The following is a 27,126-nucleotide window of genomic DNA, read 5'->3' on the forward strand; positions in this document are numbered from 1 at the left end:
TGAGAATTCTTTCGGCTTTGTTCAAAGGCATGAAGCAAACGAAGGAAATATTCTTTGAAGTAGCGAGTTGAATGACGTTTGTTTTCTGACGGTAAAATAGCAGTACCATATTTACGTTCTCAATGCATTGGCAAGAATAACAAAACAGTATCGCAAAGTTCAACTCTACAGTTCCAATTATTTCTATCCTGATTTTTAAAAGAAAGGCAATGATGATTTCTTTTGTAGCTTTCAAAACGTTGTCTTGACATTTTCTATGAATATTCAGCAGAAAAAATGATAACAATTTCAAATGAAAATCTAGAGCAGTCGGGATCAAATCTTAATAGAGAAATGGATATTTATTTCTCTCTCTAAAAGATTAGATTTGTAACTTTACTGTGTAAATTTAATTCATTGTAATAATTCTTTACTAAATATACAGTCTGATCCGTTTAGGAAAACAAAATAAAAGCGATGTAAAATTATATCTGGAGTCATACAATAGTAATATACGTTACAAGAGCGGTATGTTGACGTTTTCATGGTCGAGGAAAAGATTGAAAAAGCGAAACGTAGTTGAGCTTTTTTAATTTCCGAGAACATGAAAACAAACATACCGTTCGTATATCGTACATTATTTTGTGCGAAGATCGTTTATTACATACCTGAAAGACGAATTTCTAATTAGTTGCAATGAAATCTCCATGTTGGTTTCTGTTTAATGACGGCAACTTCGGAAAACCAAAATATCTTTCTTCAGCATTGTTGCTATAAAATGTTTTCTGTGTTTACTATACTCCAGCAGGCCGTGATATACGTCTGTCTTTTTTTTTCCCCCAGTCTATAAATGCGAACTTAAAACAAACGGTAAGGTTATGTAATTATTTATTTTTGATTTTAATATTTTAACAATATTATTTATATAACATATTGCAGTAATAACATCGGCATCTGGAATCTTGTTGATTTTTTCACGGCTTCCTTAATGTTACTTGTATCAGGAATGCAATAAGTTTCGTGGAATAGTAGACGTTACTTAATTTTTGCAAATATTTAAAAACAATAATTAACATTGCAATTTAGGTGAAATTGCAGTGGTAAGTTTCCAATTTATAATTATTACTATGTTAAACGTCTCTAAAAATAGTATGTTAAAAGCCTAAAGCAGTAAAATGAACGTCGCGCTTAAGCGGTAAGAAGAGGGAAATTGTTATGTGTGTTACGTTGGGAATACTGAATGTGGTATTTCACACTTACCGCGTATTGGTTCTGTGCGGAAAACAAGCAAATACGCACGATCTCGCACAAAAGTTATTTTAGTTGCAATGTGACGTTAAAACAGGGAGAGATTTATACAAACAGAAGAAGTCAGATTATCACTTAGCAACGACTGAATAAATAAGTGCCGAGCGAAATGTGTGTTGCGGTTTGCATAATTTGACAACTTTCAACGTCGCCTGAGCCATGAGTATGATGTTCAGAGAGCTCCGAATTGAAAGTCGATAATGTTACAGTATCACAAGTCTGAAGAAAGTGGATCTAATAGCATGCCATACATTACTGGTGGCCGTAGGCGTGTTTTGAGATTTCGTTAAAAAAATGTCCTTTTTAAAAGCTATGAAAACACGTGAAGCTAGAACTCTCTGAGGTCGGGACTAGGATGAAGTACTCAATTTTATAGGAGGCTGAGCAGTTATAGAAGTTTGGATATGAGAAGAATTCTGCTACCATCCGGAATTGAACTCAGAATCTTCCAGTTCTTAAACCTTTGCCCCCTTCTGAGCAATCTGGTCACCAATGGAAAATTTAGTGCAATATTTGGTCTTTGTATTTCTCAACAGTTGTTTTAAGTAATAGATTCTAACCAAACAATGCAGGAAAAATTCTGCGCTATATTAGACACGTAAAATAAGTCACTCAGTTTCGAATATGAAACTACAGTTTGAATATCTTATTTTTGTTTCGATTTGTGAATGGAGAGTGTAGGACTACGATAAGAGAAATAATTAATTCATGATGGGTATCCAATTGGTATATTTTCTCTTCATAAGAAGTGACTTTCCGAAATGAGTTCTCGTTCACAAAGAATTTTCCTCTCTGATTCACTTAAAGTGTATCATCGTGTCTTTTATCACTTAAAAATTGCAAGACACGCGGTTACAAATCAAACGAATCGTAAGACAGATCTGCAGCTGCTCTCGATGCAGAGATATTACTGAGAGAGTCCACGCGGAACGGCTAATTTTATACCCATATTCGGCGCCCTCATGCACATAGCGAGGGGAGGTGGAGTCATTGGGTGTAGCCACACAAGTAACATTGGTTCATAGCCTAAGTACTAATAACTTTAGAATTCAGCTGTGGATCATAGAGTTTTTACAGTAAGCATTTGAAATTGTGTCATTTTGTGTCACCATGGATCTCGGAACGGGTGCCCATACTCGATGTGAGAAAAAACGTCAAAAATTATTTCAGATAGTCATATAGGCCAACTTAAGTAATAATTTAACTATATTATTGCCGGTCGTGAAATATTACCCCTTCAAGAAGAAGGAAACTCACGCTGAGAGGCAAAAAATCGAAAGAATATAAAAATGTCAATGAATCAATGGATTAAATTTGATAAGAGTGACGTATTTGATTTCAGTGGGAATGTAAACAAAAGAATGAGTGAGCAGAGCAATATTATATTACTCTTCGCAGAAAATTTATATTACATAGGCTACAACAATTTTTTTTATTGTTATGTAACTGCAGTTTGTACACTTACGTTCATAGGTATCCGACTTACGATTTTATGATCGTGTAAGCGAACTTTCCAACCACGGGATAAGTCAGAACCAAAATATAAAGAATTGACAAACTTTGAAAGAGTTTCCCCTAGTTTTCAATAGGTGGCACCATTATTGGAGCCGTTGAAAAAGTATCAGGGAAAATGATGAAGTATGTGTGTATGTATGTATGTATTTATTCACACTGCAAATGGGTATATACCAGGTGGCAGTGGTAACTAATTACACTCAATAATGACAATTAATAATAAACAATTAATAAAAAATACAATTAATAGTAGGTAATAATAATAATAATAATAATAATAATAATAATAATAATAAGTAATAACAGGGACCATCCCAAATTAAATGAAGCACAATCACTTAAAATAGCATTTAAAGTAAATCTAATTTGTATCTTAACCCTAAGTTCGAACTAAAACCCACGAGTATGATATGTTCATATCTGCATAAGTACCTTTCAGCACTACACTCATTTCGCTGACAACTCACCCACTACACTGGAACTACGTACATTTCACTTATTCTACCCTGATTTCACTAACACTTCAGAAACATTTCTTTGTTTAAATACTTTGCACTGCCACTATAAACTATAAAACGTCAGTGGCAGAAACACACTTCACTTACACAACACACTTCACTGACAACACACTTCACACTTCACTGACACAACACACTTCTTCACTGATACAACACTTCAAATAACAAAATATCAATTACACCCTTTAAATAGTGTGTCTAATATATTACTTACTTACTTACAAATGGCTTTTAAGGAACCCGAAGGTTCATTGCCGCCCTCACATAAGCCCACCATCGATCCTTATCCTGTGCAAGATTAATCCCGTCTCTATCATCATATCCCACCTCCCTCAAATCCATTTTAATATTATCCTCCCATCTACGTCTCGGCCTCTCCAAAGGTCTTTTTCCCTCCGGTCTCCCAACTATCACTCTATAATGCATTTCTGGATTCGCCCATACGTGCTACATGCTCTGCCCATCTCAAACGTCTGGATTTAATGTTCCTCATTATGTCAGGTGAAGAATACAATGCGTGCAGTTCTGCGTTGTGTAACTTTCTCCATTCTCCTGTAACTTCATCCCGCTTAGCCACAAATCTAATATATTACCGTCTATTAGTAAAGTCTTTAAGCCCATTTTTAAATACATTTTTGGTTATTGGAAAAACTTTTAGTAAGTCTGCAGGTATGTAGATTATGCATAAATTATTCTCATAATTGACAATATCAGTGGTTTGCACCTAAACTCACTGTTGTTTTACAATCTGTAGATTATAGTGGGATGAAAAATGTAATTCTATAATGCGGGTAAATTTATCTACAATAGCAACAGTGACTATTATCTTCACCATCTATTCATAGAAGTAATAACTAAAGAAGGCACACTTACACCAACAAAATATCGATCACTATCGATTAGTAGGGTCACATTTCTTTGAACGTCAGTGTATCTCTGTTGAATCATGCAGCAAGAAACAAACAATGGGATCTATCTGTAAATACAGTAGTATGTAGTTGCAGTCTTGTTGTGTGTAGTTGACCGTGGGACTGGAATGCTCAATTTCTTTTCCACATATTTATTTTTCCTAAGCCCACAATCCCCGGCATACATTACCCCTTTTAACATCCAACCCTTTGAACTCACGACGTATAAAATGCCGCAAGAATAAATATTTGTTAAACTTTCATAAAGCGAAGTTATATAGATCATGCCGTTTTAGCTGAAATAGCTTTCATTCCTTCTCGTTGGAAGAAGTAATTCTTTACGGCCCGTTGGTTTCTCCTTACCATAGTTACAGAAAACAAAGCTGTAACGAGGTGTACAAGAGAAGCTAAGCAAAGAGCAAGGTCGCCTAAGAGAATGTATTATACGCAACGGGCGAGCAAGGTCAGGAGATAAGATTCAAACGAGCCACATCAGTCTCATTTAATGAGGTCTCTAATATTGTAATTAACAACCATAAACTTGCGTAGTGATGGATGCTTCATTTATACCACGGGGAAATTTTGTTTTTTCTTGAACGAAATGCCGTAATAGGTAATTGTATTTTCTTATTATATACAAGACTCTGAAATAAAAAATAATATTCAAAGATGTTAATGATCTGATCACTATAAACCCCTGCAGGTTACAAGAAATGTTGTACCGTATAAAAATAATGAGCATGCTCGAAATTTGGAAACTGAGCTCCCTGCGAAGCAATGGAAATTCGGATCACTTATTTCTTCCGATTTTGTCTTCTTTATATTCCTTTTAATTTTTTTCCTGTCCTTTTAATTGTTTCCTTCCTTCTTTTCTCCCTTCTCAACTTTTCCTTCTTTCTTTCTTTCTTTCTTTCATTCTTTCTTTCTTTCTTTCTTTCTTTCTTTCTTCCTTCCCTCCTTTCTATTATTCATTTATTTATTTATTTGTTCTTTTATTTTTCATTCTTTCTTCTTTTGTAAATTTTCTTCGTTCCTAATTTTTCTTTTCTCCTTAATTTTCCTTTCTTCCTTCGTAAGTTTGCTTTCTAATTTTTCTTTTTTCCTTGTTAATATTCCTTTCTCCTTAATTTTTCTTTTATCCTTTCTTCCTTCCTTCTTTCATTTCTAATTTTTCTTTCAAATTTCTCTTTATTCCTCAATTTTACATTTTCCTCCCTACGTTTCCATCCTTCGTCTCTTACTTCCTAATTTTCCTGTCTTTCCTATCTTCCTTCCTAATTTTTCTTTCTTTCATTCTTTCTGCCTTGCATCCTAATTTATACTTCCTTTCTTCCCTGCTTCTTAAATTTTCTTTCTTCTTTTCTTCCTTCCTAATTTGTCTTCCATCCTTTTTCCTTCCTAATTTTTCTTCCTTTCTTTCTTTCTTTCTCCCTTCCTTCCTAATTTTTCTTCCTTTCTTTCTTTCTTTCTCCCTTCCTTCCTAATTTTTCTTCCTTTCTTTCTTCCTTTATTTCTATTTTCCCTTCCTTCCTTCCTTCCTAATTTTTCTTTCTTCTTAATTTTCCTTCTCCCCCTCTTATTTACTTCTTAATTTTTTTCCTTTCTTTATTTGTTCCTAATTTTTCTGCCTTTCTTATCTTCATTCCTATTTTTTTCCTTTCTCTCTTTCTTTTTTCTTTCTAATTTTTCTTTCTTCTTCTCTTCCTCCCTTTCTTCTTTCTAATTTTTCCTTCTTCCTCTCTTCCTTTCTTCCTTCCTCTTTTTCTCTTTCTTTGTCTCTCTCTTTATTTCTCTTTATCTCTTTCTTTCTCTCTTTCTTTCTCTATTTCTTTCTTTCTCTCTTTCTCTCTTTCTTTCTTTCTTTCTCTCTTTCTTTCTTTCTTTCTTTCTTTATCTCTTTCTCTCTTTCTTTCTTTCTCTCTATCTTCCTTCCTTACTAATTTTTCTGTCTTCCTTATCTTCCTTCCTTCCTAATTTTTCTTTTTCCTCCCTTTCTTCTTTCTAATTTTTCTTTATTCCTTTCTTCCTAATTTTTATTCTTTCCTTTCTAATTATTCTTTCTTTCATTCTTCCTTCGACTTCTACGGCCATTCTTAAGCATTTTGTCGCTATTTGTGCTTTCTTCTAAAATAAACGTTAATTGACAAACTCAAATTGCTGAATTTGTAATGGAGGTACAGTTATCGATGAATGATATTACTCTTTAGTTACTCTTTAGTTGTTCTTCGAAATCGAAATTAAAAAATATTCCAATTTAACTTAGAGCTCTGTATTTTTATTTGCTAAATATGAGAACCTACTTACACAAGTTAAGATTAACTGGATTAACAGGGTTAGAGTGTGAAAAGAGTTGCAAATTATGATTCCATTGAGACGGAAGAGCACGGGGCGATTTAGACGGTCTTTCCAGTACTCTCAGAAACTGGTTGATGTATGTCGGCCTTTGTCACGTTCAGCGAAAGCGTAAGTTACAATGTGATACAATATTATAATTGGAAAGCTGCATGTCAAGAATTTGAATTATAAAACTGACAAAAAAAAGTTTTGCTTAGAGAAATTACATGCCTGATCATGCTACTTCATGATTTGTTGGTAAAGTTCAAGGCGATATTGGACTGTAAAGCGACACTAGAGTACTGTATTATTTGAATATGAAATGTGAAAGGTTATCGTAGATTGAAGCAAATTTACTTATCCTGATTACTAATGAACATAACAGATTGCAACTTCTGAAACATTTAAATTGATTTCAATTGTCAGTGATATTTAGCAATAATTATCTAATTTTAAGGCGATGCGCTACTGAGAAAAGTGGAATTTTGAAAAATTTTATCTTTTTTTTTTGCGCTAAAAAATTTGGTTTCATGAGGAGCATTTTCATGAAAATTTAACCTCAATGTCTTAATTATACTACTAATAAAATTTTAATAATTTTCGTCTGTTGTCGACTGTAGTTGACCATGAGGGTCCAGAATAATACTTTTATATAATTTGGTAGAAGCTGTGTTAATGCACGAGTTATGTGTAACCAAAACTTTAAATTTAATTATCTCATAAAAGATTTTTTCTACATTTTCATCGACAAGTATTCATTTTATTCCTCAGTAGCTAAAGCTAGAGCGATGAAACTTGACCTACTTATACATCAATATCTCCGTTGTGTAATGGAGCATTTGATTGGCTGTATTCACTACAGTTTTATTGCTAGAGAATTGTACATAAAGCAGTATTATTTTTAATAATATTTGAACATTGAAGAAATTATATTTATTTTACAGCATCATCATCATCATCTTTAGAAGACTCCTTTGATTTCTTCTTCCAATATGAAAAATGATTGTGGAATATATTTAAACTCTTACCCACAACAGGAAGGAGAAGAAATAACTAGGAGAAGTGATTGTAAAATAGTAAGAAGAAAAGACCAGATTGTGTGAAGTCGGAACAGATCTAAGGTACATTTCCTGGAAGACAAGTGACAAAGACTGATGTCAGAGAAAGAGAGGGACATAGAAAGGAAGTTGAGTTTGTCGTGAGTTTCGCGATTTTTATGCTCATACCGTGTCTTATCCGTTTCTGGTTCCATGTTTGTAGACTTAATTACTTCAGAGATGAGATTCAGTTTTCTTGGATGATAAAAATTTTTTTTTGTGTGTAAAAGCATATTTGAGGACCAATTTTAATTTTCCATTAAGCCATTACACGGATTATATAGAGCTCTCCAGAGAGTGTAAATGTTTTAGGCTATTTGTTTTGATGAATCATGAAATATAAGGAATTGAATTTACATTCCCTTAGATTTTTCCCAGCCATGAGTGCGAGATTGGAATCACGTCTTTTTTGGTAAATAAGATGTACAATATGTATGTTCAAATATGAGTGTTCTCTTAAAGCTCGAATCCTGTCATGGATGATATAAATTACCTCTTCCTTTCCTAAAATCCAGAACAGACCGCTATTTTATTATACCACTCTAATTAATAATTATTAATCGATTTAATGTAATGTTTAAAATTTTGAATACTTGGAAATATATATGCCAATTTTTGTCATTGCCATTGGCATTATCAATAGGTTGAAACATTTAAAAGGTATTCCCTTGCAAGGGAATGCGGGGATGAGAAAAACTGAATATGTTATAAATGTTATGTTTTTTATTTAACGACGCTTGCAACTGCCGAGGTTATATCAGCGTCGCCGGTGTGCCGGAATTTTGTCCCGCAGGAGTTCTTTTACATGCCAGTAAATCTACTGACATGAGCCTGTCGCATTTAAGCACACTTAAATGCCATCGACATACCTCGGGATCGAACCCGCAACCTTGGGCATAGAAGGCCAGCGCTATACCAACTCCGCCAACCAGGCCGAAAAAAAAACTGAATATGTGAGCTGCAAGACTGTTGGTCACTTGTCTCACTCCGATCTTCCACTGACGGAATTTTATGGAATTTTAAAGGTTGGAAGCCGAAAATGGACGTAACCTAATAGCTATCATACGAGGGAGCGGGGGAGAAGCATGACAGAACAGTAACAGGTCAGAATCGTCGAAGATGTACACTCTTTGACACGGAAAATGGTCGCTCACCTGTAGAGTGAATATGTTTAAGTATCGTTCGGGTTAAGGCGTGATTCACATGGGGAAATATAAAGCATCGAGGTCCGAAGATGAAGTCAAGTCGTAGCAGCCACGTATTTGTATGTCACGAAACGTCAAATTCCCTACGAAGCCTTTATGGCTTAACGATAGAGTTCTTTCTTCTCCTTCCAAAGACCGGGCTTCGAATCTCTCTACGTAAAAAGCACGCGTGTTAACAGCGCACACGATGATTTCCGAGCTATTCCGAGGTGGGACTTAGTCTCTAAACAGCGACCAATTTCCGTGTCAAAGGGCGTACCAAGCCTGCGCCTCGATTTATTTTTATTTTTTGTTTATTTTATTGGGTTATTTTACGACGCTGTATTAACATCTAAGTTATTTAGCGTCTGAATGAAATAAAGGTGAAAATGCTGGTGAAATGAGTCCGGGGTCCAGCACCGAAAGTTATCCAGCATTTGCTCGCATTGGGTTGAGGGAAAACCCCGGAAAAAACCTCAACAAGGTAACTTGTCCCGACCGGGATTCGAACCCGGGCCACCTGGTTTCGCGGCCAGACGCGCTAACCGTTACTCCACAGGTGTGGACCTGCGCCTCGAGTAGGACTGCCTCCGTCCTCTCACGAGAAGGGATTCGAGCCCTTGCACTGTGCGAGTGACATTCGAGTAAACTCGCCCCAAGTATCAAAGACGACATGCGAACTTCAAGGCTGCTATTTCGAAGGTTTTAATTTGGAAAAATGCCTGAAATTTGTGTGGGTAGGGAAATTTAGATCCATTGCCCATTTGTTTTAGTACTCATCTCGACATCCGTTTCAGCGCCTTGGGAAAACCATGGAAAACCACAGGCAGGATAAGTTGTCTCAATTGAGGAGACCAGTCAATTGACTCTGAGGTGACTCTATTAAAATATATTCCTATCGATCCTGAAGCCATGATTTTGGGAAGAGTGAGTGTTATTGTTATTGTAATAGGCCATGAGACGAAATGTTTTGGAGTATTTCTGGCATAAGAGGAGCTGGAAATGGATCTTAATCCTGAACCGCGGTCTGTCAATAGATGCTTGCCGCTTCACAAGTCGCTCTCGATGTTTTATTCCGGGTCGCCAGATACCGAGTCTATTTCCGTCAGCTCAAATGGTGTAAGGGAGGGAACAATGGCAGGAATTTGTGGAGAGTGTTTCTGGTTAACGGGGGGACATATACCTTTAAGTTCTTCTAAGTACTGAAAAATTGTGAAATTCGTTTTTTTTTTCTAAGCAATGAATAAATCTTGATATTTAATATACTGAATATACACTACTTTTTCAATAATTGTATAGTATTTTAAAATTTGGTGAAACTATTTCCGATACGGGCACCCGTAACTTTTGTTTATTTAAACGATTTTCCTGTTATCTCAAACACTTTTTAAGATATTTCAGTATTGTTTTTGTAAACAAACTACTTAGAACTACTATTAGTTTAACACTTATAGTTTACTTTTAAAAATTATTTTTGACATACCGTCTCGCGGGGTGACTTTGTGCCAGGAGGGTGACTTTGTGCCACTCGCGAATTTCATAAAAAAAAACGTAAGGAAGTAGTCTTTAAAACTGTCAAAAGGTTTTAAAGACTACTAATGGTAAGGAAGTAGACTTTAAAACCTTGTCACGGTCTTAAAGAATACTTCCATATGATTTTCGCGAATGGCACAAAGTCACCCTCATGGCACAAAGTCACCCTTCGCGACGGTAATTAAAATTTAAAAGAATGACTTTAAAATAAAAATATATTTCTAGTGCAGATATTTCAAATGTTCTAGGTCATGTTATTCATATGATATTCAGGAATGAATATAAAAAAGAATCACTCAGAAATACTGATATTTATGGAAATTATCAGGGAAACGGCATTGAAATGCACAAAATGCACCTGCCATTTTGAATTGCTAATTAGCTACTCGTAATGGTAATAGTTACACTAAATCGGAAAATAGTATACAATTGCAGAAATGGCGTATATTAAGTATATGATATTTCAAGGTTACAGATTTATTCATGCTGAGAAAAGAAATTGAATATCACCATTTTTTTTTTGTATGCTACTTAAGAGTGTATGTCCCCCTTAAGATGAGCTGAGGCTGAGGTCTGATCAAGAACCTCGTACAAGCAATAAGTGCTTGTCCCTTCTTAAGCCATTTCCGATGCTGTATTCCGGGCCACCAGTAACCCAGTTCAGCTCCGTCAGCCCAAACTGGGAAAGTTAAGATGAGTTGGGTGAGGGTCAGAGTCGGAAATCTCGTGCATGCAATAATGCCAATTTTTGTTCTGGAGACATTAATAGAGACTGTAACGACACGAACAGCGTGGAAAACCATCCTACACTTCTGTTTCTATGATACCACGAGTAAAAGAGTAGATTTTCACAACTAAACGTTACGATTTTTCTTTTTTTTTACCTCGAACATAGATATGTCATGTCAAAATAGCTGTAATAATGTTGTTAACTTTGAAGAATTCATAATGAAAAGATTCAGGTCAGGAAAACCAAATTAATTTCGACATAGGCTAATTCTCGAGACACGTTCGCTCATAATTTCCTGCCTGCATACCAACTTTTATCGAAAGCAGATGTTTATGTAACACAGCACACTTTATTTTGATCTCCCTATACACAGAACTGCCCTCATATCTTAAGCTTTTAAACTAATAAAGAGAGAAAAAAACAGGATTAGACAATATGAGGGCAACATTTATCCTTTGTCATTTAACAGACAGGCACAAAATGCTGATGGACATTTCGTATATATAAAAACATTCAAATTCTCTCACCTCGTGTCACATGAAGGCAGCAGTCCGACCACAAGTCAAGAAACCTGACAACTCTTTTGATCCCTTTCCTGCTATTAGTTGAGATAATTTTTCCTGCTCTAATTCTGGTGACTGAATTATTCTAATTATAAATGCAAAGCCAGTAAATATGGACATGCATGTAGGCACCAGGTAAGATGGAATGATACTCAAGATGTAGGTGTAGCGCTTGCGTGGTCTGTACTCAACAGACAGAACACCTTGCACATGTTCTCGTTAATCCCGCGATAGATCCAAGCTTCATAACGGTCTTTCTGCATTAACATGTGCACCACGTATAAAAATAGCTTTTAAAAATGAATCCATCCTTCTTTTCTCTAAATCTTTCCTAGCAGTCATGTAGGTATACGAGCCACCGGCGTGGCTCAGTCGGTTAAGGCGCTTGCCTGCCGGTCTGAATTTGCGTTCGGGCGCGGGTTCGATCCCCGCTTGGGCTGATTACCTGGTTGAGTTTTTTCCGAGGTTTTCCCCAATCGTAACGTGAATGCAAGGTAATCTATGGCGAATCCTCGGCCTCATCTCGCCAAATATCATCTCGCTATCACCAATCTCATCGACGCTAAGTAACCTAGTAGTTGATACAGCGTCGTTAAATAACCAACTAAATAAATAAATCCAGGTGTACCAAGTACATCTGTCTTCCGTTTCCAATCACTTATACGTATATTATTAAATTATGTTTTATTTAACGACGCTCGCAACTGCCGATGTTACATCAGCGTCGCCGGTGTACCGGAATTTTGTCTCGCAGGAGTTCCTTTACATGCCCGTAAGTCTACTGACATGAGCCTGTCGCATTTAAACACACTTAAATGCCATCGACCTGGGTCGGGATCAAACTCGCAATCTCGGGCACAGAAAGCCAGAACTGTACCTACTGCACCATCCAGGTCGACTTTTTGTACGTATATTAGTCCTATTGCTATTACGACAGACTCGGCTAATTTAGAAGACATCTAATGCAAATTCATATTATTCAGTTGGTTATTAACGACGCTGTATCAACGACGAGATTATTTAGCGTCGATGAGATTGGTGATAGCGAGATGGTATTTGGCGAGATGAGGCCGAGGATTCGCCATAGATTACCTGGCATTCACCTTACGTTTGGGGAAAACCTAGGAAAAAACCAACTAGGTAATGAGCCCAAGCGGGGATCGAACTCCCGCCCGAGCGCAACTTCAGACCGGTAGCAAGCGCCTTAACCGACTGAGCCACGTTAATTCATAGCCTATTATTACTTTCGTATAAACTTCTGCCTAATGTCTCCAAGAAAAGCTGCAAAAAATTTGTAATTCCTACAAGTGTTAGAATTTACATCCGACGTAAAGAAATAAAATTATGATTTGTTAAAAGAATATATATTTTTTCAAATACAGCCAACTGTGATAAACACAAATAAATGCGATATCATATATATTTCTTATATTTGATATTTATACTAGATTAATTATTCAAAACATAAAAAATCAGAAACACCCATATGAGCAAAGTTCATGTTCGGGTGTATAGTTCCATTTAATACGCAAAGTCTTATAAAAAAGTTAGAAACTCTGGACTGTCATAAGTTCAAATTAATACCAGTAGCTTTGCGTTCGAATTATATCTTGGTTCAAGATATCGGAACTAACGCATTCATTGTTATGTTCAATATTTCGTTCAATCATTATTTCAGTATTTGAGTCAGTTTAATGAAGCACTTGCACGTTTTTGTAAATGCATATCCATCTTTGTACACCGTCCTTCAATGTCTTTTGAAAATTGAATTTAAATCTATTAAATTAAGTTCTTTCCCTACTCACTTAAAATTTTCGTTAGGCCTACCTTAGTCGTAGTAGTAACTAACCCAATACAACCACACAACAACTGCTACACGCCATGTGAACACTGCTACGAAGCAAGCACAGAACTATTGGCTAGAAGAGAACAGCGCATGCAGAAACAAAATCAACCACAGTGCGTTCACAAAATAATATTACTTCCTGTACAGTAATCAGGAAGGAAGAGGGCTACTTGTAATTCTAAATAAAATTTAGCAGGGAGGGAATAGGGATATTATTATCTTAGGACTTTAGTCGACCGGGAGGGAATTGGGCTGTGGAAATTAACCGCGGGAAGGAATTGATCCACACCCGTATACTCATCCTGCCTGTGGTAGTATAGTGTTAACTTAATCCTTAAATCTATCCTTTCCTAACACGGTTCACAAATTCCAAGCGTTTTCATAAATCCCTTGTCACTTTTATCACATTCCTTTTTATTTTTGTCTGATGTTTTTAATTAATTGTGTGCGTAATATATAATTTGGTGTAATATGTATTATCTGCGCCATGTTCCATAGTCGTAGCTTCAGTCAGAACTAAAAATTAAATAATACGTAATGACTTAAGTATTGCAACAATATTTTACATCAGTATAATCGAAAAACATAGATTAAAAAGACACGGGAATCTATAGAAACATATGGAATAGAGAGGCACATTGCAAACCGTTTAACCCTTCTGCTAGCAAGGGGGGTAATAGGATTACCCCACTGATGATTTCTTAATATTGTTATCATTTTTTTTTCCATATTTATTTTTGAAATTCTATGTATTTGTCCGTTATATAAGTTATCTATGTATTTGTCCGTTATATACATTTTGAAATAAAAATAACATAAATAATTAATCTATTTTAAGAAGTAATTCACATTATTCTACTGGGGTGATCTTGTTATTTCCCCCCAATGGTAGTCTGTATCATGAAAATTCCAGAATATGAAATTCAATTTGTAGCTTAATAGTTTACTTTTTTTTTAGTTTGTTTGCTTCCAAATCTTGGTCAAATTTTTTAAATTTTAATTTCTGTGTTATGGTTATTCTAAAAGTGACTTTGTTAGAAATAATTATTAGTAGAGCCCTTTTCCCCTTTTGTATTCATTAGTGTGTGATTGTTATAAATAAATGTATAATTTATATTATTTCTAAAATTCAAGTTCTAAGTTCACATTTAATTTGACCCAGGATTCTGGGCAGGTGATTTCTTGTAAATAAATTATATATGGTGTTCGAATATTTGAATTTCAATAAAAAAAAAGAATAAAATTTATTTTCTTAAATTTATAGCCTATTTGTATTTATTTATTTTTAAAATTTATTATGATTTTTAAAGGAGTTTATTTTATTATAAATAAATGTGTTGAAGATGTTCATAGTTATATGGATGGTATTCGAATATTTAAATTTCAACAAATTGCTTGTAAATTTGTTTTCCACCATTTAAAACTACAGAAGATAGTATTGAGGAGTTTGCTTTCAAATGGAAGAGATGCAACTTTAACTTTACTGATGTTTCCTCATAATGTTACCAATAATATATTTGAAGTTTATTAATTTTGGTTACGTTTCCAAAAAAATGGAACGGGACTTTTTAATCATTCTGTATTTTTTAAAAAACAAAAGTAATTTTACACTTCTACAATTTCTGAGGCCCATAGTCAATAATAGGCTATGTGAATTGTTAAATATTCCAAATACTTAACAAATATTGGTAGGCTATATGATTTTGATGCGGGTAATTGTATTACATCCCCCTCACCCTTGGTAGCAGTAAGTTGTAAAAAAAACCTTGATAGCAGGAGGGTTAAAATAAATTTACAAACCAAAACGAAAATGTAATGTTCGCAGACCGAGAAAACGCAGTAGAATCCACTTCTAAACTCGCCTTAACTTTGTGAAACCGGAATAGGTCAGTGGACTTTAACCATATGTCTTATTAAGATAATGCTCGCCCCTTGTTTATGTTCCCATTTATGGAGAGTAGCAGCAATTGTCGTCTATAAGCTTTAACTCTCTTCTCTAAGTTGAGACATTTTCAAATTCATACTTCTAGTATAAAGTTATTTCATAACAATGTACCTGATAGTTCTTTGTAATCACTTCAGTTTTCTCTATACTATGCTCAATCGTAGTCCGTTACTCACAATTATTGAGAAATAAATCGAAATTAAAATTATAAACATACTCATAATGTTTTCTTCTTCTCCTTCCTCCTATCATATACTAGGCACAGTGGTCTGTTACGGCCTCACTCCATCGTTCCACCGGACGTTCCAAAGATCTGTTCCCTAAAGGACGGTAGTTTATTATTTGAAGTGTTATTCCTGTACGTGTCATTCTGAGTAAGTACATGAGATTTCCATTACTGTCTATAATTTTGAACTTTCTATCAAATAGTGTCAGTTTTTAATTATTCTCAAATATATAATTTTTATCTGATTTAGTATAGCCTGCGGTTCTTAAAAATTTAATTTCATTGTCAGTCATTCAGTTTTCGTCACATTTAGCCCACGTAAATTATGGTCCAAGTTCTATACCTGAGAATAGACCTCGTCAACTCATGATCTTAATAATAGCAAAAAATAGTATAAATTGTAACAGTCTTATAGAAAATGTTAATAGTAGGCTAATAATAATAATAATAATAATAATAATAATAATAATAATAGTAATAATAATAATAGCCTACATAACTTATGGTCCAAATTCTATACGCGAGAACAGGTCTCGCCAACTCATGATGTTAATAATATCAAAAATAGCATCAATTTTATTCCAATAGTCTTTATAGAAAACGTTAATGATAGGCTAATAATAATAATAATAATAATAATAATAATAATAATAATAATAATAATAATAATAATAATAGCCTATGTAAGTTATGGTCCAAGTTCTGTACGTGGGAATAGATATCGCCAAATCATTACGTTAATAATAACAAAAATAGCATCAATTTTATTGCAATAGTCTTTACAGAAAACGTTAATGATAGGCTAATAATAATACAGTAATAATAATAATAATAATAATAATAATAATAATAATAATAATAATAATAATAATAATAGCCTATATAACTTATGGTTCAAATTCTATACGCGAGAATAGGTCTTGCCAACTCGTGATGTTAATAATAACAAAAATAGCATCAATTTTATTGCAATAGTCTTTACAGAAAACGTTAATGATAGGCTAATAATAATACAGTAATAATAATAATAATAATAATAATAATAATAATAATAATAATAATAGCCCACATAACTTATGATCCAAATAAATTCTATACGCGAGAATAGGTCTTGCCAAATCATGATGTTAATAATAACAAAAATAGCATCAATTTTATTGCAATAGTCTTTACAGAAAACGTTAATGATAGGCTAATAATAATAATAATAATAATAATAATAATAATAATAATAATAATAATAGCCTATTTACAGTAAGTTATGGTCCAAATTCTGTACGTGGGAATAGATATCGCCAAATCATGATGTTAATAATAACAAAGTTAGCATCAATTTTATTGCAATAGTCTTTACAGAAAACGTTAATGATAGGATAATAATAATAATAATAATAATAATAATAATAATAATAATAATAATAATAATAGCCTACATAACTTATGGCCCAAATAAATTCTATACGCGAGAATAGGTCTTGCCAAATCATGATGTTAATAATAATAACAAAATAGCATCAATTTTATTGCAATAGTCTTTGTAGAAAACGTTAATGATAGGCCAATAATAATAATAATAATAATAATAATAATAATAATAATAATAATAATAATACTCTAACTGGCATATCCAAAGAAAGGCTGACTCCGACTCCAATGCACATAGGATTCAATCTTCGATAAAATGACCAAAATCAATAATTACAAGTCTTAAAATATTCTTTGTATTGAAAGGGTACGTATATAAATACATAGGGGACCTGAATAAACTACTAGTTATAAGAGCTAAATTCTTCAGCAGCTGAGTACCTGGATGTGTTCAAATTAATGTGGAGACATGAGGTAATATTCTGCCTGCCTTTAAAACTCAATCAGGCTCCATCCCTTGTTTGTTTGCGAATCAAATGGTGGCTTTTCTGGCTCTAAATTAAGGTAGACCTTGGTTCGATCCTTAATAGAAAATGGAGATTTATTTCCCTGTCATCGAAAGTCGGTATGTCTCTATTGTCTTCTGTTTTGTGTTCTATTGTTTCAAATTGTTATACTGTCCATAACACAAACTGCCCAAGGGGCCTGAAACTCTAAGCAGATGATAATGGTTTCTAAGTACATCGTCATAATTTCTTAGTATTTTTTTTTTCACTAAAACAACTACACTGCCACCTGAACTGTCATATCGATGTAAACGTGAACTGGTCAGCACGCCCGAGGCTCATGTCATGGGAAGGCACGGCTAGGGGTCATGCCGATAGTGTGTAAAGGTAGGAAAGGGGACACATGGAAGGTGCAAGGTGAGGAGCTGTTGTGGACTCTGAGGGGGGTACAGTGGAGGGGGAGAGAGGAGATTGAGTGGGGGGGACATAACACATACAGAAGTCTTTAGGAAGGGAGTGGAGGGGAAGGTCGTGTGTATGTGTGTAAGGGAATATGGTGAAAAAGACGGCGGAGGGGGAGGAGAAGGAAGCAAAAATTATAAGTGTAGGCTGTGAAGAGGGGAAGCACGTAGGGAAGGGGGATTCAGTTACGTCTTTTATCCGGTAGATGGCTGTAGTGGACACGCCGTCTGTATTGCCCAGTGTCGGTAGGCCATCCAGTTACAGAGGGCCTTCGCCTTCTAGCTTTGGGGGTACAAGCGGTAGTCTTACGGGACACACACACACATACACACAGGGGGACAGGTGTGTGTGTGTGAGAGAGATTCCAAGTGATTGTCAGTCCCTCAGTCAGGGTTGAGTACTGCCCTATCAGCCGATACTGGTTACACCCTGCAGACAGACGGACAGGAACCTGGTCAACTGGTTGCAACTAGACTAGTTATGTTTGTCAACCCAATGTGCAGTCACCACGACGGGTGCCGATGACACCAACCGGCGAAGATAGTGTTGCAACGCAATTTGCAAGGAATTTATTTATTTTTAGTGACATTTCTATTTCGCGAATTGTGATGCTTTAAAAAAATTAACCCTGTTTTAAGGGTTGAGTTACAACAAGTGAGGGATATACAATAACAATTGTGTTGAGTGTTGATAAGTGATTTTGTGTTTTCATCTGCATGATAACGTTAATGAAGATTTATACTTAAACAGATTTGGTGCATCGAAGTGTTTTTTTGGTGTATTATGCATATAAACAGATGAGTGGTGTCAGAAAAGATAGAATTTGCAGTGATTTAATTTATTGAATCAGTTCTGTATTTCTGTTTGCAACGAAAAGGGAAACAAAGTGATTTTATCATTTTTTAACATTTCGGTGTGAGATTTAGTTTTTTTCTTTTACAACGTGTTCAAAAACGGCTTCAAAGTGTTTCCGAACTTCGGAGTTTTGGTCCAAGCCGGCATCACGGAACCGAGGTAAGGTTACAATTTTTAGAGTAGTGTTAGTAGTGCCACAGTCAATTTTAAAGGGTTTATATCTCTGGTATAATGAAACCATACAATCGCTGACTTCTTTACAAGTGTTCTATACATTTTTTACATGTTATTTTATCCGTATTGCAGTTTTACTGGCGAGTTAACGTCGAATGCCGGCTTATTAAATAATTATGGGGGTGAAACAGTGGGAAATTAGGTAACTTTACTTTCCATAGCTAACGCTTCACTATTGAAACCAAATTTTACGAAAAATCTAAACACAGTCTTTTCCATAACAAAATATTAACAAATCAAATAGGCTTTACCGTTGCAATAAAACTCACACGCCATGCATAATTCTACGCCAGACTAGGCAATGAAAATCTCACTGAAAATTTACGAAAACGATAAAATTATAAAACAAATATATCACTGTTAGCAACTACGTATAGTTTAGTATATAATCAAATTTCTCAAAATTAATTCATTAAAGAATTTCATCGTTTCCTTTTATTAAAATGTTTTGTTACTTGATTATAACCTATTGTAAGCGGTAAATGCCGTATTAATTTCTCGCAATATTTACCTTATCATTTCTTCTGTTTTATATTGCCAACATCACTTTATGAACTACGAACGGCCATGGTTACAGGTCATAAACAAATGAAATGATAACAAAAAAAAAAGTATGCAAAAACGGTATATATTATTTTAACATTCAGAAAGATAACTGAACGTCGTTACGGTTTGATAAGTTTTTTTTTTAGTTCAAGACTTCTTTCTTTCAAAACAAAGCTCAAAGATAAACAATCGCACACAATGCTTTTACCGTAAACTGCGTATATACCATTCACAAATTTTAGCTGAACTTTAAAAAATTTAGTTATTTAATCGAATACTTCGTATTAATTAATAATACTTGTCAAATTATGAGTATAATTAATATTTCGAATTAAAATGTTTCACTGTACAAGGAAGCGCTTTTTTTTCTGTGGACATTTTGTTTAAAATAATCCAAAGTAACTATGTAGAACAGAATGGAAGAATGTTTTAAAATTATTTGAGAAAATACAGAATACTGAATATAGACTCTTACGCGACAACGCAAGGAGTAAACTTGCGCACATCTACATAATTTCAATTCAACGTGTTTACTCTGAACATAATTTAAACACACTTACAATAAATGTCTATAAACATACAAATTTCAACAGTAAAGCTTGTCGTAACAACTCGGCAGTAAAAATGAGCGTAAAAATAAAATATGTCGACGACGAACAAGAGAATTGTAAAGAAAAATAAATGCTTACTGGAAAAATAATGACTGGGATGCCACAAAGTCAAAGAGTCAGTAAAATTATTAGCATACATTACGATCGTAATTGGCAATGCGGACTTTTATAGTTTTCTTTCTACAATTTAACCTCTTCTGCGCATCTAAGGCTCGTGAATTTGGCGTAAGAGATTCAGCGTGATGCATAATGCATTCAACAGTTCTCTAATATCGTTTTACAAACACAGACACATTAAGATATTTTGTTTAGCATTTACGTGTATTGCTCCTTCAGTAAAATGTAATATTATAACTTACAGATACATTAATACAAATATGATGTGCGTAACATAAATTTATAAATAATCGAATAGTAATTAAGTTACCAAAATATTATCCATAAACATTTGCTCCTATGATAACCTATTTAATTATAATTCGCCGATTATTTCATAGATATTTTTAAAATATTCTTACGTTATTTTTTTAAATATTCTTACGTTATTTTTAAGCCAAAACTTTATATAAATAAAAAAAAACAGTCCCACCGTGTATATATAAATTTTTAGTCGAAGAAATAATTAATATAAAACAAATTTTAAGGTTTTCTATTGTCACGCTATTGTAGATACATATCTGAAGAGTTAAAAAAAATATATACGGGTATATTAAATTTTCGTGTGCGAAATAAACAGAAGGGGGAAAAAAAATTCTGCAGTATTTATGTTAAACATGCTTTGCGAAAACATGAATCTATAAATAAAATATGGCCTATGTATGCATACTTACCTAAATGTATCAAACAAAAAAAAACGTTACATGCAAAGCAAAGCTCGTGTTCGGGGACACTTTCCTTTTGATAAAATAACTTGAGAATAACACAAAATGTTACATGATTTACAAAAATATCTCTGTTTTCTGAATTAAAATTTAAAATTCTGATACCAGAGTATTACATGGATTATATATATATATTCATTCATAGAAATAAAGTCTCTGTTGTTTCTAAAACAATATTTAAAATTATTATATCGGGATCAGATTCTTAAGAGAAACAAAAATATACATAAATAAAAAAAAAAAATTGCATACTTTGTAGACTAACATTTAATACAAGGATAAGATAGTTAAGAAGTAAGCTACATAAAGATGATAATAATAAAGTTAATACTAGTAATAATTGAGATAACTTATATCATAATTTCAGGGTAAAAAATATTGTTTATAAATGTTGTCTGTAGAGACAGTCATTTACAAATAGTGAAATATTTCAAAGAAATTTAACAAATCAGTTTAATTTATTATCTTTTTTCAATTCTTATAGCCTACTTTATACTAATACTTGAGTACCAGAGCGTATTTAAAACTATTCTTGAACTGCGAAAATATGCACGATCTTAAGACAGTTTTATGTCGTACTTACACTGTAGATATAGCAGTTTTAAAATTAATGAAATCTAGACCTAAAGTATAAATTTTCTGTTGCAGCATCAGTAATTTCAAATTTCCAGCAGTCCTGTACAAATTTAAAAATACCTCTAAAGTAATTCTAGAAATACCTGGAATATTTCTGACGTACTGTATATTTTTTATATTGCTAATCATAGACTTGTGTACATTTTACTACATCTCAGAATATATTGTCGTTCTTACACGTGTGGTATAATGTTTGGTATTAAAAAGTCTCAATATTTATAAGCGCAGGTAAGAAGTTCGTACCAAAACAGTAGATTTCAGTTGAGTACAGCGAAGAGTGTAGATGTTACCCGTGCCTCGCCCTGTTGCCGCTCGCTATAGACGATACACAGTATGTTCACAAACAACGCATAGTAACATTCTGTTGAGCTGTGTACAGTCGTGAATAGTTTGAAGAATATTGTTAATTATATTAATGTTTTAGGTTCTGAACAAATTGAGCTATTCTGTTATTATTGTATTATTTACGTAATATTAATATTATGCAAGATTTCAAAAAGTAAATTCATCAGTTATTAAATAATTATGCAAACAGGAGTGTGTAACACGTTTATTTTTTCCCCGGATTATTCTTCGTTAAATGTTGACGTCTCTTGCTGCTATAAATTCGGTTGCTTTTCAGTCCAAGTTCAACATAGGAATTTCGATACGAACTTCCTAGCTGACATTACAATAGCAATGAAAGATTTTCTTGAAAACATTGAGTTTAATATTATGTGCCACATACGAGATACACTATTAGATTCACGAAGTAATTGTTCACCTGATAGTAATAAATACTGTATCGTATTTCAGATTTGCTCCAGTAACATCTTGTGACTTAGAATGAATATTTTCAGAATACAAATATTGTTTTTTTCTCTCTGAACATAAAAAGAGTATTTCTTTTGATAAAATAAAAATGTTCATGTTATAATGAGGCTAGAATAATAATTATATACTTTGTATGTTATTTTTATATGTATGGGTAATTTTTTTTAAAATTAGGAGTTACGAAGTTTATAATTACAAATTATTGTTTTTTTTTAATATTATTCGTTTATTATTTTCTTGTTCTAAGGCCGTGGGCGATTTGAACGAGTTTGGTTGCCGCCCGACTGTACATGTTTGTCGTTCTGATTATTGACATTGAGTGATGCGCTATTACTTTTCATTCGGTAGAGATATAGTCCAAGCTCATACAACTTAATTTTGATACCAACTTCCTAGTTCTGTTCATAAGTTCCAAAAGAAGTTCTAACAGTTAGGTTTTAGGATTCAGTAGAATAATAGTAAATCCACACTAGTTTTGTTTGTTTCTCTGCTGTAAAATTACGTTTTAAAAATAGTGTATTATAGGAAAGAAAATAATACAGTAGAGATATGACCTAGAAGAGAGATTATTAAGTGCAACTCTAGGAATTTATTTTACCGTAATATCATTTCTGTATATCTATTCTAATATCTTCGAAGAGAAATACAAAATTAGTGTTGTTTATTGTTTAGACGTAAGACATAATGAAATGGACAAGTCAGTAAAATTCTTTCCTGTAGTGTTAGACCACATTCTTGTGAATTATTGAGTTTCGAATCCATATTCAAATAAAATTTTCTCTCGCCTCAAACTCTGTTCGGTCTTCATCTGTAATATACAGTACATGGATATTGGTAGTATTTTTCTTCGGGGTAAAGAGAGACTGGCAAATGAAACCAACCACCTGCGTCTGTGCACCGTCGTTATAAATTTAGTAGAATTGTCAGTTCTATGTCTGCTAACATCCACGAACAGAAATATAAGAATAATGCTGATGTTTGTGAAGAAAGACTTGATGAAATAGATAAGTTAGTAAAGGTCTTTCTACTACTGCTAGATCGCATTCTTATGGAAGCTTTAGGTTCGAATCCATGTTTAGGTATAATTCCCTCTCACCTCAAGCTTCGTTTGGTCTTCGCCGGCATTACACGGATACTAGTAGCACTTTTCCTTGAGGGTAAAGATGGACTGCGAAATGAAACATCAGAACCGTGAAGTTAACCACCCACCTGTACCTGTGAGTCGCTGTTAAAAATTTAGTGGAACATTAAACTATGCAAAACGAGATACGACTGGATGTTTCAACATCTTTCTATTTACGGGAACTTTCAGGTTAAATCCTGCCAAGTTTTCGCCCTTTCGCCCCCTCCTCTAAGCCTTACACGTAGTTCTTAAGTTTACACGTATGTAACACTAGCACCAGCTGCGATCCTGTATCTTGGAGTAGGCAAGCTGTATTGTACATCCGGCATCTTGTGAATTATTGAAACACTTTGCGTGTAATGGGTTAATGACTTTCTTCAGAACATATGCAGACAAACCCGGCGCCAGTTTCTGCTTGAAATGATAACCACGTTATGGAGCTGTTAATTAAATAAACTCTCATGCACTGAGATTCATGAAATAAAAAAGAAAATATGTAGTCATAAAATTCGTTGAAGCAAATATGAAAGTTTGAGTGCAAGTGTTTGTAATTTTTTTTAATTAATTGAAGGGGTGATAATGAGATAGTGCAAAGCCACATTTTTTAACAAAAATGTTTTTTTGTGCGAATTCATTTCTTACGCATATGGGTAAGCTACTAGTAAAATATTATAAAAGTTACTCAACAAATGACGTAAATATATGCCGAAGAAATTATGATAACGCACCTAATAGCATTGAACTCTAAACCTTTAGTATACTCTCGAGTAAAATTTTGTCTGTGTGGTTTAAGACTATCATTCTTACTTCTTCAATTATATGTACGCATTAGTTAAAGAACAGCTTTAACGCCATGGTTGTCAGTTCGAATCCCGTCTAGGGCACGTATGCTTGTCACTGCCATCGGTAGATGTCCGTAGACTTGCAAATTATAAGCCACTAGGCCCATCCTTGTGTTTGATAGCGAAGAAAGAAAGCCATGGACTTCAACCAAGTCAAGTATCTAGAAATAGAGCCGATAATAAATTCGTTTTCTCTGGCAAAGCTTAGATACTGTACTGCACGGAATATAGGACGGTAACGTATAGACTATGAATGTCCTGTATGTTATGAATAGACTTGTTGACCACGTCGCACATGAGTCTCATCATGTGTACAGAAAATTTTGTTCGAAAAATTCAGATATGGACTTAATACCAAAACATACCATCGCTGGCAACAGAACTAAAAATGAATGAAGAATACAAATAGGCCATACATATTCGTTGTCATGGTGATTTTTTCATTACGGAAATAAAGACGCATCTGCAAATGTCAGAGTTGGTGCATTACAACGCTTTAACGGTTAACTGAATACTTTCCTGGAAGAACGTTGTATGTAACAATTTGTGTAACAGTAAATGAAAGGCATTTGTTAAATTTTTTGTTTGTAAAATAAAATTTGTTCTTAAATGTTGCTATGTAGTAAATTTTAGGCTTACGTTCTGTAACCAAGAACTAGATTGTCTGGCAGCAAAAATAACACATTTGTCAATTAAAAAAAAAGTATTTATTTATATTTCCTGAAAAGTTGGCAAATTGCTACTTACAACGTTCTTCCAGATAGGTATTCGATTCAAAACTTAGGTCTTAGTGTTTCAGTGAAAAAGACCCGAGTTCATACTCAGGCGAGATCAGTAGCAGTTTATGTGGTGGATAGGAACTGTAAATTAACAGAGATTTTCGCACAACAATTTCACCAATATTCCGGAATTATCAGTTACCCCTATAAGCCTAATCGTACAGGAAAATAATTGGAAGTTGTTGAATTTAATTATACTCACAGTAGACCAACTCCTCAAGAGATTCTTACGGTGATGTGTTTTATATCGGACAAAGGAAAGATCTACAGTAGCCTCCTGATGATTCATCAGATACGTCACTCGCTTTCCAGATATCCATGACGGTACATAGTTACTGAAACAATACATTACATAATAATAATAATAATAATAATAATAATAATAATAAATCATTAAAATTCGTTATTTCTTTAAAAAATACTTGAGATTCTTACTTCAGTATTATAATGATAGTCTAATTTTAACATTAAATTGATTTCTAAGTCTACACAAATTCCCAGCTTTCTGAAATGCGCCATACACGAAAAGTCTTATCAGTATAGACTTTCGTGTCTGAATTGGGTGATTGTACACGCTCAAACTTACCTCGTAAACTTATAATCCAAAAAGAAATCGTTATAGCAATAATTTTCCGTTGAGAAATACGCATTTCTATCGTAAAGGGATAGTATTTCTCAACGGAAAATGTGTACTTTACAGTTTGCCGCCATTTCGCTACAGAGAACTGTTTAAAACGAAACAAAGTCGAAAGCTTTACTATATGCTCGTATAGTTTTTTTATGTCTACTTTTCCTCGCGCTTAATTTGGAGAGTCGTACAGTCTGAAAAATTCAAGCACCTGCAGAAATCTGGAGACTTACTTCAAGGCCGGAAGTTTTAATACTTCTCTTCCATGTACGAGGGGATTTTCCTGTGATTTTGTATGGGGCCCTTACTATAATTTCCTTTTGAGATCTGTTCACTGTGTATAGTATAATGTAAAGAAAGGGATTATGCACCTAAATGTTGTCGCAAAAATATCTAGGCCCTAAATAAGCCATTATGATGTTGTAAAAATGACATCAAATTATAGCTGAAACTGTCTATGTATCTCCAGTTTAATTACACTGAACAAGAAGAATTTTGCTCCGGCTTAAGACATTGTGTCTCATGGTTTGATGTGCGCTGAATCCGAAAATGCATCTTCGTATCACGTAAGGTTTTAAAGATATACTACGATTTCACTTTTCGATAAGCGCTCTCCCAGGAAACCTCTAGCGCAGGTTGGGGGTTGTAAACCAAAACAAAAGCTAATGAATTTTATGAGTTTACGATCTATTTCCGGTTCCTTATGGTTGTTGGCATGTTCTTTTGTACAATTTCATAAAAGTTCACAGTAAGGTCTACGCAATGAACAAACAAGGGCGTAGTTTTCAGTATTTAAAAGAAAAGTTTGAGTGAAGGCAAATTAAAAGAGGACATTTTCATCGGTCCGTAAATTCACAAAGTTATTACTGACTCTTTGTTTGAGGGAAACTTTCCGTTACAGAAAAAATGGTATGGCGCGCTTTCAAGATTTTTGCTGATATTTCCTTGGAAATTCTAGGGCAGACAACTACATCGAACTTATGGAAACCATGTTAAGTGCGTATGAGAAAATGGAGTGTAATATATCCCTCAAAATACACTTTTTACGTTCTCATTTGGATTTATTTCCTCCTAATCTGTAAGCGATGAGCATGGGGAAAGATTTCATCAAGAAATATCTGAAATGGAAAGACGATATGAAGGAAGATCATCATCCAGT

General features: G+C 33.9%; 1 protein-coding gene across 5 annotated transcripts in view; it reads left to right on the forward strand.

Annotated features, from left to right (window-relative positions):
* The first annotated feature begins 18,244 nt into the window (after positions 1–18,244).
* The window catches only part of grh (grainy head), a 564,970-nt gene continuing 556,088 nt past the window's right edge, over positions 18,245–27,126 (forward strand). For 2 of the 5 annotated variants that reach the window (XM_069825497.1, XM_069825500.1), the window contains exon 1: positions 18,245–19,033. The gene's annotated coding sequence lies outside the window, so the exon portion shown is untranslated. The remainder of the gene's footprint in view (positions 19,034–27,126) is intronic. The other 3 variants (XM_069825496.1, XM_069825499.1, XM_069825501.1) reach the window with 2 other exon arrangements.

The sequence above is a fragment of the Periplaneta americana genome, chromosome 5 (genome assembly GCF_040183065.1).
Source record: "Periplaneta americana isolate PAMFEO1 chromosome 5, P.americana_PAMFEO1_priV1, whole genome shotgun sequence".
Taxonomy (NCBI): Eukaryota; Metazoa; Arthropoda; class Insecta; order Blattodea; family Blattidae; genus Periplaneta; species Periplaneta americana.